The sequence below is a fragment of the Ursus arctos genome, unplaced genomic scaffold (genome assembly GCF_023065955.2).
Source record: "Ursus arctos isolate Adak ecotype North America unplaced genomic scaffold, UrsArc2.0 scaffold_11, whole genome shotgun sequence".
NCBI lineage: Eukaryota > Metazoa > Chordata > Mammalia > Carnivora > Ursidae > Ursus > Ursus arctos.
In genome coordinates this window covers 41,413,050-41,427,838 of record NW_026622775.1, presented here as the reverse complement: position 1 = coordinate 41,427,838, position 14,789 = coordinate 41,413,050, and the positions used below count along the sequence as shown (strand labels likewise).

General features: G+C 42.3%; 1 protein-coding gene across 2 annotated transcripts in view; it reads right to left on the bottom strand.

Moving 5' to 3' along the window:
- TRIM2 (tripartite motif containing 2) overlaps positions 1-1,597 on the bottom strand; it is a 117,835-nt gene extending 116,238 nt beyond the window's left edge. Inside the window, exon 1 of one of the 2 annotated variants that reach the window (XM_044384378.3) lies at positions 1,479-1,597. The gene's annotated coding sequence lies outside the window, so the exon portion shown is untranslated. The remainder of the gene's footprint in view (positions 1-1,478) is intronic. The other variant, XM_026499497.4, reaches the window with a different exon arrangement.
- Positions 1,598-14,789: the final 13,192 nt, after the last annotated feature.

Here is a 14,789-nt window from a genome sequence, read left to right as displayed (position 1 = left end):
TCCTCCAGGATCCCCCAAACGTGTTGGCTTTAAATGAGGTGTATCCAGATAACAAATACAAATTCTGGGGCTTAGAAGTGGGAAGATGTGGGGCTCCTGGGTGGTTCAGTTGTTAAGCATCTGCCTTCGGCTCAGGGTGTGATCCCAGGGTCCTGGGATGGAGCCCGGCATCGGGCTCCCTGCTCCGCTGGGAGCCTGCTTCTTCCTCTCCCACTCCCCCTGCTCGTGTTCCCTCTCTCGCTGGCTGTCTCTCTCTCGGTCAAATAAATAAATAAAATCTTAAAAAAATTAAATCTCTTTAAAAAAAAAAAAAAGAAGTGGGAAGATGTATAAAGTGCCAGATGTCATCAAGTCCCATGAGTTGCCTTTAGTTTCTCTGAAAGTTAAAAATCCACCTTTCCAGTTTCTCGGGCTCTTGTCCATACAAACACTGACAGTGAGTTCACCGACTTCACATCGTGAGGCTCCTTAGAAAAGCCAGAACAAAATTCTCTGATCAGAGCTGCCATGGGTGATTTTCCCGTTAGCAGGAGGCAGTTATTTCCAACGAGATTCCCAGGGCTCTCCCTGCGCCATCCCCTCCCCCTTGTGGCCCGAGGAACACAGCACACCCCCCTTGCCTCCCGCCCCCCTCTGCGCCACGAAGGGCGTCTTAGCGCCCAATGGAGCGGCCGGGATGATGGACTCAGGCAGCAAAGACTGGAGCCCGAGCAGTTTTCTGCCCTCGCTCATTTATATACAAGCACGAAACCAGAAAGAACCCCAGGTGGGCTAGCTAAGCCCATTTCAGGTTTCACCCCCTCTCCCATGGCGGCCACTTGGCTCCCCTGACTTCTCTCTTGGGTAGTCAAGGACAAATGCTCGAATCGCCTGGGGCTGTTCCTTCATTCCTGAGCCCCACTGCAGACAGCCAGAGTACCCTTTGAACACTTTTATGGGCAGTAAAACTTTACAGCCTGCCGGCTCCAAACCATTCCCACATTTCTGAATAGAACTATTTATGACACACAAGACGACTAGGGTTTGCCCTTTGAAAACACCAGCAGATACGAGACCCCTTCCAAGCGGGTCGACAGAGTTCCATCGGCTAACAGCCGGCTTACAGAAGCCCCATAGTGGCAGAGCCAAACTCCTGACTGTGAACACTTCAGTCAGGAAACAAAACAGCCTCTGAGCCTCACCACATCACTGAAGCAGCCGTGTGCTTTGCTTCTCCCATGTTGCTTTGGTGTCAAGCCCACTTTCTCTCCCCTCGTTTTTCGCTTCCCTGCGCATTTCTTGCCTGGGTTGACCAGGACCCTTAGGAGCGTTGTCAGCAAACCCCAGAGAAATGATCTTCTCCTTCCGTGGTTAGCAGGCAACACATGAAAACCAAGAAAAAGCTAGCAATTCAATTGCAACTTGTTTCTCTTAAACGGTGCCCAGGATTAGCCAGCTAGCCCATAAAAAGCATCATCACACACCAGAATCGTCCTTACCCGTGTTCCATAACGGCCACTCCTGTGGATCAGAGACTGGCCCCGGCCTCCTCGGATGTGGGGACTCAGCTCTCTGCGGCCCACAGACAATTGGGCCCATTATAGTCATCAGGCTGCTGAGTTAAAGGGTGGCCCTTACAAAAATATAAACAGCTTGTCAGCACAAGCCAAAGGGGCGGGGCTGCAGTATCAGGGGACAATGGGAGCCAATGATCCGCCTCCTCAGGCTCTGTCAGCTTAAGATATTATGTTTCATCCTGAAGTCGGGGAGACCAGAGAGCTGGAGACGGAGCCAAACTGGAAGGGCCAAGTCCTCATCTTTATAGCCCAGCAGCATGAAAGGAGTCCAAGTTGAAAAGTTTAATCACCGCCTGCAGACCAATTTCAAGGAAAAGTTCGTATGCCTCACACATAATAATATGTATTTTAAAAGTCACAACCACTGGTGTGGCATTAGCATCTTCATGCTTCTGGGGTCAATAAATGGGCTGTTTATTGAGGTGGACAGGAGTTTTTCAACCAAAAAACAAAATCCAATTCGGAAGATGCCTTTATGACATGCTTCTTTGGTTGAATACAGTGTCTGAGGAGAAGCACTCACTAGCTCCCCAGAGACGATGTTTGATTTGATTGCTTTGTCTTCAGAACCCAGAGAAATAGGCTTATTTTTGTCCCCAAATAGAAATGGTTCACATTCATTTTCTAAATACTCACTTTATGCGATCATACACAGGCAAACTAAGCAGAAGTTAGTTCGGTATGTTTGGAAGAAGACAGGATAGCCATGGCTTTTTTTTTTTTTTCTTTTTCTCTCTTTTTTGATCTTAACTAAATTCTGCTTCTAAAGCTATGATGCCAGTTTAACCTTTCAATACCCTATGATAATAACCAAGAACAAGAAAATAAACTGTGGCTTTTTTTCTGTGTATGATTTCTAAATAATACACTGAGGTAAAAATAAAGTTAAGAGCTATTTGCTTGATTTGTGGCATTGCATAAATTATAGCCATACAAACTTTCAGAAAAGTACAGTCATTACAATTTGGAACAGTCTCATTATTTACATAGGGAAACATAGCAGCTATCAAAATTAACTAGCAAAGACACAGAAAAAATGTTGAAATATACTCATTTTCCACAAATTCTATACGGAGTCCTTCTGACTTTGATCATAAAAATAATCATCAAAAGGCACTGTCCTTTCTAATCTCTGTCAGTTTAAAAAAATTTATGATTCTGCCACTGATATTTAATTCATATTAAAGTCAGATTCCTCTGGTGGCCTTTCCAAATAGGGTATGAAGCTGCCTCTGATTCTTCTAATGATTCCAAAGGAGCTGTTGTATTTGGACTCTCATAGCTCTTGACTTTAAAGAAACAGACTGAGGGCTTCAGTGGGGAGGGGGTGGGGGAATGGGATAGGTTGGTGATGGGTAGTAAGGAGGGCACGTATTGCATGGTGCACTGGGTGTCATACACAAGAAATGAATCATGGAACTTTACATCAAAAACTAGGGATGTACTGTATGGTGACTAACATAATATAATAAAAAATATTATTAAAAAAATAAAGAACAGGTTACCTTCTGGAAAAGGTGTAGTTTTCCTCTAAAGCATTATGATCCTGTCATTAAAAAAAAAAAAAAAAAGCTACAAGACAACAAAATCATGAACAACAAAAGGAAAAATAGATAAACTGGACTTCACCAAAATTAAGACCTTTTGTGCATCAAAGGACATTATCAAGAAAGTGAAAAGGTAACCACAGACTAAGAGTAAATATTTGCAAATCATGTATCCGATAGGGGTCTAATATCCAGAATATATAAAGAACTCTTTTGACTCCACAACAAAAAGAGAAACAACTCAGTCTAAATATGGACAAAAGTTTTGAACAGACATTTCTCTAAAAATGATAAACAAATGGCCAACAAGCCCATGAAAAGATAGATACTCAGTGTCATTACTCATTAGGGAAACGCAAATCAAAACACAATAAGGTACCACTTTACAACCGCTAGGATAGCGTTTTTTAAAAAAGGAAAAGTGCCAAAAAGGATAAGGCAAAACTGGAACGCTCATACCTTGCTAGTGGGGATGTAAAATGGTACAGCCGGTGTAGGAAAACCACAGCTCTTCAAGAGGTCAAACACAGACTCACCATATGCCCCAGCAAGTCCGCTCCTCTGTATATACCAAAAGGATTGAAAAAATGGACTGCACAGGATTGAAAATACTCAAACCATCACCTGTATACTCACATTGAGAGCACCATTATTCATGATAAAAAGGTGGAAACAACCTAAATGTTCATCCACAGATTAACAGATAAATAAATTGTGGTCCATACGTGCAGTGGAATAATATTGGGCCATAGAAAGGAACACACTACTGATTCATACTACGACATAGATGGACCTCAAGAACTTTGTGCTAAGTGAAAAAAGCCAGACATAAAAGATCACATAGGATATGATTCCATTTATATGAAGTATCCGGAACAGATAATCCATAGGGACAAAATGCAGTTTGGTGATCGCCAGGGACTGAGAGGGGGGAATAGGGAGAAAATGCTTAGTGGGTGCAGGCTTTATTGTGGGACTAAATAGAGGTAGTGTTTGTATAACATTGTGAATATACTATGTATGGCTGAATTGTTCCCTTAAAAATGGTTAATTTTATGGGGGTTTTTAAAGCCTCAGTATCTTCTGGGTTCAACAGGATCCTTCCTTGTAAGGGCATCCCACAAGTTTACGGAAGGTTTTTTTTTCTTTTTTTAAGATTTATTCAATCCATTCATTCATTCAACATTTATGCATTGTTCGGCATCTATTAAGCGCCAGATACTGTGGGGCAGCTGGGTGCCAGATCGCCTTGCACCCTGTCTACGAAAGGTGAGATAGAGCAGGACCGTTGGATGGGGAAGGGCGGTGGCAAGCAGGGTGAGCAAATCCACCGCATGCGGGCTCCTCTCGTGCTTGATTCCATTTACCGGTCAAAGCCACTTGGAGGAGTGGTGGCAGGAGTTATTATTCCCATTTTATTGTTACAGAAACTGAGAGTCAGAGAGTTTAATTAACTTCCCGAAGTCAGCCAGCCTGTAGGCAATGAAGCCAAGTCCTTTCTCTTCCACCATGCTGCTCCCTGAGCAGAGTGTGTGAGGAACTGAATCTGTTGCGAAAAAGATGTTTCCCAATGTAAATGAATGAATGAATGAATGAATGAATGAATGACTCAAACTTATTAAGAAGCATCTTAGATGTCCAAAAGAGCAGTGGGACTCTTTCTAGTGGGATAAAGACACAAACCAGGGAAAAAGCCCAAAACTAATCGTCCAAATTTTACTCAGAAAGTTTCATTTTCAGAAAACAACCATGGAACTTTAAAGATTTTCTAAGTAATCTGACCGGACACCCTCATTTTTCAGATGGGAAATCTGATGCCCTGCAGAATTAAGTGATATGCCCAGAGTCAGATGGCAAGATAGTTGCAGAACCAGGATCAGGATCAGGCGTCTTAGCTCCTGGTCCAGAGTTCTTTCTACTATTGCCACACACAGAAATTTAGAAACTGATCCTAGATTAATCTTCTACTGAGTAGATCTCAAATTCTATACCTCTCCATAGGATCAGTAGACAAAATTCCCATTCTCTATAAACTCTGAGTGTAATGACCTGCAGAATATGTTTGATTCTCAGTGAGTTTACTATTTCTTTCATCATATATTTTGTTAAAAATCAATAGGGAAGAGAGAGATTCACAAGTTATAACCTGGGCAGGACTATATTTATTAGCTCATTTAAACACAGGTAAACCTTTTGGAAAGTTGGAATAAGAAATGAACTGAAACAAGGAGGATAAGGAGGATTTGAAAACATAAAAGACTTGGTCAGGGATTTCATCAAGAAAATGCAACTACATAGGACTGAAACCCTAGCAAAGCTGTTCCACACATCCCTGACCATGCTATATCCCTTGGCGTTTGTCTACTGCCATTATTAAAAATAATAAACAAAATAATTACAGAGGGAGATGCTTGTCCTCTTAAAAGTTGGGGAGATGACATCAGTACTTTCTAAATTTCTAACTACTAGATTATGCAATTCAGAAAATTACTATATGCCCTTTGAGAATGCCCATCATCCAATTAAAATGTTGCCCTTGATCCGCAACAGTCACCTCTGAGTCACCCACCTCTTGGCAACCTGAAGCTTCAATTACCCATAAGCAGATCTTCACCAAACCCTTCGAAAGGGCTGAAGCCCCAATTAACTGACTTAGTTCAGCATCCCACAGTGCACTCATTATCAAGCCCCTGATTTGCCAACATACAAAACACTGTACCTAAGGGAAAATATCAAATTGTCTGCTGATAGTTTTTAAGAAATGATACACACACAATACTAGATTCTTATCTTAAGAGATCATGTAACAATATGGTTAATGGAACTGGGTGAAATCACATCAGAAGAAGTTTGGATACTATATGGATGAATGGTCAGACCCCTTCTCAGACGATTAGACTTCTCAGATGATTCCAGAAATTACTAACATCAAGACCTAAATTATATATTTTTAAAATCCTTTACTTTCTTTTTTAAGGCAATGAAAAGGATGCCTAGCAACATGGCTTCATAAAGAGGAGAAGCTGAAGATTTAACCATCAATGACATTGAAGGACTTTGCAGACGGAAAGAATGAAAGCTACAATCTTTCTTCACTTTGACAAGGTTTTTGATTTTGTTCCGCTTAGCCATTCTTCAATGCGTTGTACATTATGGATAAAAATCACTTCCTCTTAGGTCAGCCCACAACCTGAAATGAAATGAAAAGTTCTAAACACATTCCATTAAACTTTCATTATCTTCAAATGCATTTATTCTTCGTAGATGAGGAAATTTATAACTGATGATGTGGATGTTCTGTGTGTGTTTTTTTTTTAATTTTATTTATTTATTTGACAGAGATAGAGACAGCCAGCGAGAGAGGGAACACAAGCAGGGGGAGCGGGAGAGGAAGAAGCAGGCTCATAGCGGAGGAGCCCGATGTGGGGCTTGATCCCATAACACCGGGATCACGCCCTGAGCCGAAGGCAGACGCTTAACTGCTGTGCCACCCAAGCGTCCCTATGTTTTTGATTCTATATGATTGCTTTGTACCTCTCGGAGAAAGGTAAGGCTTAAAGTCAGATGTCATATGAATTTGAGCTATGAAGTGCACTCTGCTAACCACACACCAACATAAACGTACTTTCATTTTTCTGACCACGCCAATGACTTTTTACAAGCCTCTTATAGTCTTTTGCTCTGTCTTTATACAACCAATGGCCCACATTTGCAAAATGATGCCTAAAGTCAGGCTGTAGCCATGGAAAAGAGCAATAAACTTACTTATTTGGTGGGCAGGCAATGGCCTTGGGCTCATTTGCTCATCACCCAGCCCAAAGAGCTAAACGATGACAGGCTTCAACACCACGAAAGTTTTCAATTAGTTGCTGAAGACCATGAAGGGATTTGCTGAAAACCTAGCTCAGAATTGATCCCAGGAATGCATAAAAGGGTCCTTCTAGATCTGAGAGTAATGCAATAGGGGTGCCTGGGTAGCACAGTCATTGGGCATTTGCCTTTGGCTCAGGGCATGATCCCGGCGTTCCGGGATCAAGTCCCACCAGGCTGGGAGCCTGCTTCTCCCTCTCCCACTCCCCTGCTGTGTTCCCTCTCTCGCTGGCTGTCTCTCTGTCACATAAATAAATTAAAAAATCTTAAAAAAAAAAAGAGTAATGCAAAAATTTCAATAACCTAAATGATAGAAGAAAATGTACCATTATTTTTAAAGAAGCTAAAGCTGAGCCACCCCCTCAGAACTGGGGGCAGAACTTAATAATCATGGTCATAATATACATACAGCACCTGCTACATGCCAGGCACTGTTCTAAGAACGTGCACACGTATTAGTCCATTTAATCCTCCCACCCAGCCCTGGGCGTTAGTAGGCAGATCCACTTTCCAAAGGAGGGAAGTGACGTTTAGAGCAGTTAGTGAACATACATCTAGGCAGAAGCGGCCAAATACCGAGAGGGGAAAATTCTAAGAGGATCACTTTGGAGAAGGAAGAACAAACAGCAAAAATAAGATATGAGGGTAGAATTAATTAAGGATAGTAAGGAGTAAAAATACCTAGGGGCGCGGCATTCATTTGCTAGGGCTGCCGTGACACATTACTACAAACGGAAAACAGAAATTTTTGTTAAAAAAAAAAAACTACAAAAAATAGGAAGCTGAGCTAACACCTTCCTAGAATTTCTGCCTAACAGCTGTCCAGTCCTTTTCTGGGATGGCCCCGGGGCGGGGGGAAGGGGGTGGTCCTTTGAATGGAATCTCAGGCAGGTCTCCAGGAACTTTTCCAGTTACTCTTAGGTAATCAAAAGTCTTCTGAGCACTTTGAATAGCAGTGACAATCTCATTTCAGTGATTTGAATGTCTCATTAAAAAAAAAGGATAAACAAGAAAAGGAAAAAATTGAGAGAGCTTTCTCAAATTTTAAAAATCCGTTCTTCAAAAGGCAACACTAAGAAAATGAAAAGGCTGCAGACTGGAAGAAAATACTAGCAACATGTATCTGACAAAGAACTTGCGTCCAGACTATAGGAAGACTCTGATTATTGAGCTACAGCTCTATAGAAAATAGAAAACTAGTAGATCGATTTTTTAAAATGGGATAAAATATTGAAGAGACATGGACAAAAGAAAATATGCAAATGGCAATGAGCACATAATAAGATGCTCCACACCATTAGTCATCTGGAAAATGATAATTAAAACTGCAATGAGATACCACCACACAGCCACTAGAATAGCTAGAATTTAGAAGTCCGGAATTCCCACGCATTGTTTACGGCAGGACTATCAAATGGAACGACCATTAAGGATGAACATTTCACAATTTGTCATAGAAGTAAACACCCATGTACCACACAGCCCAGTGATTTCCACTCATAGGTAATCACCCAGAAGAAATGAAAACGTGTCTGTGTGGAGACTTGTAAAAGAATATGCATAGCTTATTAATAACAGCCCAAATCTGGAAAAAAAAAAACCTCAAATGTCCATCAATAGGTGAATGGAAAATAAACTATAATAGACCTATTCAATAGAGCACTATTCAGGAATAAAAAGGAACAAACTGCTGATATACACGACACGGAGAGACCTCAGAAATTTTATACAGAGTGAAAGAAGCCAGATACCAGAGTGCATACTGTATGATTCCATTTATATGAAGTTCTGAAATTTTCATTTTTCTATAAAATTGAAATTAACCTACAGAGGCAAAAGGTAGATCAGTGGTCACCTGGGCTGGAGGAGGACGGGGAATGGCTATTAAGGGGCACAGGCAACTTTGGAAAATGATGGAAATATTGTACGGTGGTTATGCTGGTACACATGTGTCCAAACTCATAGAACTGTCCCCTAGAATGGATGGTCTATTATATGTAAGTTAGACTTCTTCATAAAGGTAGTTTTAAATATACCCCTTCCAGTATAATAACAACTCCAACCTCTTGTTTTATTTAGAGCTTCTCCTTCCCCAAGTTCTTCTATGCTTTCACCCTGGAAAACTGAAGTGGAGCTATGAAGGAAGATTGGATTTTATCCTTTCTTCCAGACTCTACTTCCTCCTCACATAGCTTCTGTTTCTGACCTTCCAGATTTGGGCTAAGGAGGGAGAATTAGGGAAAGATGGTCACAGCCTTTGGGTACAGACATAATAGGATATTTGTCCACTTGGGACTTGGCAGATGTCGGAAGCTGGCGCTTAGTCTCCTGGAAAGCTTTTATGGTCTGGGAGATTGCTCTGTTGTGAACCCCTGCTGAAATTCCCAAGACATGGCTGACATTTCTCCGGCTGATATTGAGCCTCAGTGCCTTTCATGCAAGGATGTACCTCACACAGATTTTCCCTTCGTTGAGGCCCAATCACTCCTCCACACAGCCCTACTGGGCAAGGCTCTCTTGAAATGACTCCTCAGTGGACCCTCAGGAGAGGCGGGCTTGGCCTACTGGAAAACGCTGCATTCTTGCCCCCACCACTAGGGGGAGCAATGATGTTAATGTGGCCTTCTCTCTGTTCTCATACCAGCCTTCATGCTCTCACAAACTTTGGGATGAGTGTCAAGCCCCCGGTTTTCTTGAATTCCCCTTTGTCGCTTGGTTTCAGGTGGGGAGGAAGCACCCCCTCCCTCTGCCACAGGGTGGGGTGGGACAGGAAGCTCACACACTGACAACCTCTCCAAAGATCCAGAGAAAGCCTCGTCACAAAACAGTTACTCGCTGCTCCTTTAGTAAGTCCTTCACAGTGGACTTAACCTTGCTTTGGCTCCTCAGTGTAAATGGCATCTACTCATTTTTTCTTGACCTTTGGGGCCTCTGTTTACATTGGTACAGAAAGCATTCTGTTTTAGAATTTTAATTACATATATATGATTTGTGAGGGTAAATACCTACAAATAAATTCTGATACTTTCATGAAAATGTTGCTCAAACATTCTGAAATTCAAATTTATCATACTATGACATGGTAATAGATCCTTTTTAAATTTAAATTCAACTTAGTTAACATATAGTATATTATTAGTTTCAGGGTAGAGTTTAGTGATTCATCAGTTGCATATAACACCCAGTGCTCATTACGTCATGTGCCCTCCTTCATGCCCATCACCCAGCTACCCCATCCCCCTACCCTTCTCCCCTCCAGCAGCCCTGTTTGTATCCTAGAGCTAAGAGTCTCTTATACTTTGTCTCCTTCTCTGTTTTTATCTTATTTCCTTTTCCTTCCCTTCCACTATGTTCCTCTGTTTTGTTTCTTAAATTCCACACATGTATGAAATCATATGGTAATTGTATTTCTCTGACTGACTTATTTCCCTCAGCATAATACCCTCCAGTTCCAACCACGTCATTGCAAATGGCAAGATTTCATCCTTTCTGAAGGCTGAGCATATTCCATTGTATCTATGTACCACATCTTCTTTATCCATTCATCCGCTGATGGACATCTGGGCTCTTTCCAAAGTTTGGCTATTGTGGACATTGCTGCTATAAACATTGGGGTACATGTGCCCCTTCGAATCACTATTTTTGTGTGATAAATACCCACACAATACACTATTTTTGTGTGATAAATACTCTGGATAAATACCCAGTAGTGCAATTGCTGGGTCATAGGGTAGCTCTATTTTTAACTTTCTGAGGAACCTCCATATTATTTTCCAGAGTGGCTGCATCAGCTTGCATTCCCAACAGTGTAAGAGCGTTCACCTTTCTCCACACCCTCACCAACATCTGCTGTTTCCTGAGCTGTTAATTTTAGCCATTCTGACTGGTGTGAGGTGGTATCTCATTGTGGTTTTGATTTGTATTTCCGGTAATAGATCCTTAATTAGAGTTATCTTCATATAGAATTTTTTCTTTATAAACAGCATGTTTTACAAGCATGATTTGAATTTTTAATATTGGAAAAAAGTTTTAACAGTACAAAAAAAAGTCTACTATTTTGTGGCAAGGGCATTTTGCTAGAATCTGTTGCTTTTTCTGGGAAGTACTGATAAATATAGTATGATCAATCTACTGACAACTCTAACAATTTGTGCTGTCTTTAGGCCAGCTTCCCTGAGTAGATAAAGGTTATTTTCTCAGTCTTTCCCTTCTGGTCAGTTCTAAAGGTATAGAAGAACAGGTGACTTTTGATATGAAGAAGACCTGTGGCAGACAGGGTGTGGCTCTAATTCAGTCGGAGGACATGGAAGAATGGCCCAGGCTAGGGAAAGCTGTGCTTCCCCTTTCAGGAACTTGGCAGCTGAGACAATACTTGAAAAGCAGCCCTCAGGTGTACCTGTCTGGCATCTTAGTTTCTGTGTAATTCTAGAAGATTCTGCTCTGGGCCGTCCCTTGAGCCCCAACAAGAATTCCTTCTTTAGCCACAAAGCATGAGAACAACGCTCTTCCAGTTTCTTTTACAGGTTTTATGGGGATAAGATGGTTCTAATTTTTAAAGATTCATCTGAGGTTTAAGCACTATTTCCTGGAAAGTCTCTTAAAACTTTCCATACTTCTGCTTTTTTAAAAAACACAAAATTCTGGAGATATTCACATCTCATCTTTAATCTCCAGTTAGCCTCACTGAATCACAGAATTGTTAGAGCCAAATGTAACCCAAGAGCTAGTTACGTCACAGATAAGTAAGCGATGACCCAAGAAAGCTGAAGTGACCCAGTTCCCACCACTCCGACGAGACTCCAGACTCTCCCTCAGGCTCTCACTGGGTTTCTCAAGCTCAGTACTGTTAACATTTTGGACCAGATAATTCTTTGTTGTGAGGGGCCGTCCCATACATTGTAGGATGTTTATCAGAATCCCTGGCCTCTACCCTCTGGATGCCAGAAGGATCTCTTTGCCCTCCTTCATTGTGATAGCCAAACATATCTCCAGACATTGCCAAGCGTCCTGTGGGGACAAAGTCCCCTGCTTGAGAACCACTTGTCTACCAATTTCCTCAGCCCCCCACCACAGTGAGCTAGGGGATGGTCAGTGTTAAGGACAACAGCGGTCTGTAGGGTGCACCCTGCTTGCTTCGCTTCTCCCACTCCCCTGCGAATTGAACCCAATCTTTCTTATCAAATGCCTCCTCAGTGAGAGATAAGCCCTGGTCATGGTTAACAGGCCCACAGGAACCATGAAATCCTTTTCTGATTCTGCAGTTTCCCTTAGGTAATTTCCTGCGTCTATGTCCTCTCTGAGCTCCCTGACAGTGGAGGCGTGTCCTCCCCGACTGGCATAATTCATCCCAGATCGTCCCTACTGCCTATGGTGCTGGGGACAAAGCAGAAGCACAGTGAGTACGATTGGCTAAACAACTCTTCAGGGAGGCTGGCTCTTGGCAAACACAAAGGCACAGCTGCTCCATGTGTAAACATCAGAGCGAATGTGAAAGGAGCACACCCGGAAAATGACTGGGCGGCAGTCCCCTCTACAGCTCAGGATCCATGTACGGAGTCACCCTGAGAAGGCCAAGGACAATCGAGCTGGGAAGGCTGAAGCCTCTAGGACTGATGTTCTTTTTTGCTTTACGTAAGCGAGGTTGGAACTGAGTAAACTTGGAGCAAAAAGGCCAATGCAGTGAAAACAAAAATATTCCCGAGATTGCCATATTTATATCCTAAGTGGCTAGCTGGTTTGATGACAAGCCTGTCGTGTCGGGTGCTCTTTTGGCCACAATGTTTCTGTGGAAAGAAAGAATAAATTCTTTTTTTTTTTTTTTAAGATTTTTATTTATTCATTTGACAGAGATAGAGACAGCCAGCGAGAGAAAGGAACAGAGGCAGGGGGAGTGGGAGAGGAAGAAGCAGGCTCCCAGTGAAGGAGCCTGATGTGGGGCTCGATCCCAGGACTCTGGGATCACGCCCTGAGCCAAAGGCAGACGCCCAACGACTGAGCCACCCAGGCGCCCCAGAAAGAATAAATTCTGCTCTCACGTGACTACAGTCAAAATGAAAGAGACTCAGATCGTAGGTCAACTTACTGTGGTGATCATGTCACAGTGGATACCAATATTGAATCATTACATTGTACAACTGGATACAATATGATGTTACATGCCAATTACACGTCAATAGAAAGGACCCATTCATTCACTCATTCACTCACTGGTTTTGTAATTCATTCGATAAATACATAGGAAGGATGTATATATCAAAAATGGGCACAAAGAGCAAATCGCCATGGAGGAACGTTACCAAGAGAACATCAAGAACTCCTGGCAAATAAATAAATAAACGAACAAACAAAAATTAAAAAAAAAAAAAAAAGAATGCCTGGCTAGGGTATAGCCACTATGGAAAGCAGTATGAAGTGTCCTCAAAAACAGAAATGCCATACGATCCAGCAATTGACTTCTGGGAATATATCCAAAGAGAAGGAAAGCATGAATTCGAAAAGATACCTGCACTTCCATGTTCAGGACCACAGCTAGCAGTATTTACAATAGCCAAGACATGGAAACAACCTAAGTGTGTATCAGTGGATGGATGGCTAAAGAAGTTGTGGTACAGACATACAATGGAATAGCATTCAGCCATAAAGAACAAGGAAATCCTGGCATTTGTGACAGCATGGATGGAACTTGAGGACATTATGCAAAGTGAAATAAGTCAAAAAGAGAAAGACAAGTGCTGTATGATCTCACTTACATATGGAATCTAAAAAACAACCAACCAGGGATGCCTGGGTGGCTCAGTTGGTTAAGCATCTGCCTTCGTCTCAGGTCATGATCTTAGGGCCCTGGGATCGAGCCCAGCATCAGGCTTCCTGCTCAGAAGGGAGTCTGCTTCTCCCTCTGCCTGCCACTCCCCCTGCTTGTACTCTGTATCTCTCTCTCTCTGACAAATAAAAAATATTAAAAAAATAAAAATAAAAACAAACAACCAAATTCATAGAAAAAGGAATTGTATTTGTGGTTACCAGAGGTGGGAGGAGGGGTGGCTGGGTAGGGGGAGGGGGAATTGGAGAAAGGTGGTCAAAAGGTACAAACTTCCAGTTATAAGATAAGTAAGTACTAGTGATGTCACGTACAACACGATGACTACAGCTAGCGTTGCTGCGCGATACACGGGAAAATGAAGAGAGTAGATCCTAAGAGTTCATCACAAGGAAAAATAGTTTTTTCCCTTTATCCTTTCTTTTTATTGTATCTATATTGGAAGGTAGATATTAGCTGAACGTCTTGTGGTCGCATTCCACAATGTATGCAAATCAAACCATCATGTTGTATAATTTCAACTTACATAGTGATACAGGTCAATTATTTCTCAAGAAAACTGGGGAGAAAATTAATTAATGAAAAAAGGAAAAGGAAAAGAATGCCTGGGGAGGGAATCTGTCCTAGAAATAGTATTTGGGCGGAATAAGACACTACTGCACTCCAAAAAGGAGGAACGGCCTTCCCCACCACAGAGAAAATGATGGGGGCTGACAGAAGCTCTGGACGGAAATGCGTCACGAGGCAGGAGGATGGCGGCCAGGTCTGTGCTTCTGATGAGGTTTCTCCCATCTGAGAGCCCCCACTCCACTTCCTGAGGACAGAAGGAAAGCAGCATATGGATGGTAACATCCCGATTCCCAAAGGGCCGATCTTGGCTGTGCATGCAGTGGGATGTCACCGCTAGGCCAATCACAGGTGAGCAAGGCCGAACTCATCCATCCTTGTCCTGCCCTCAGAAGCCCACCCTGGCCACAGCTGGGGAGAACGGGCTCTCTC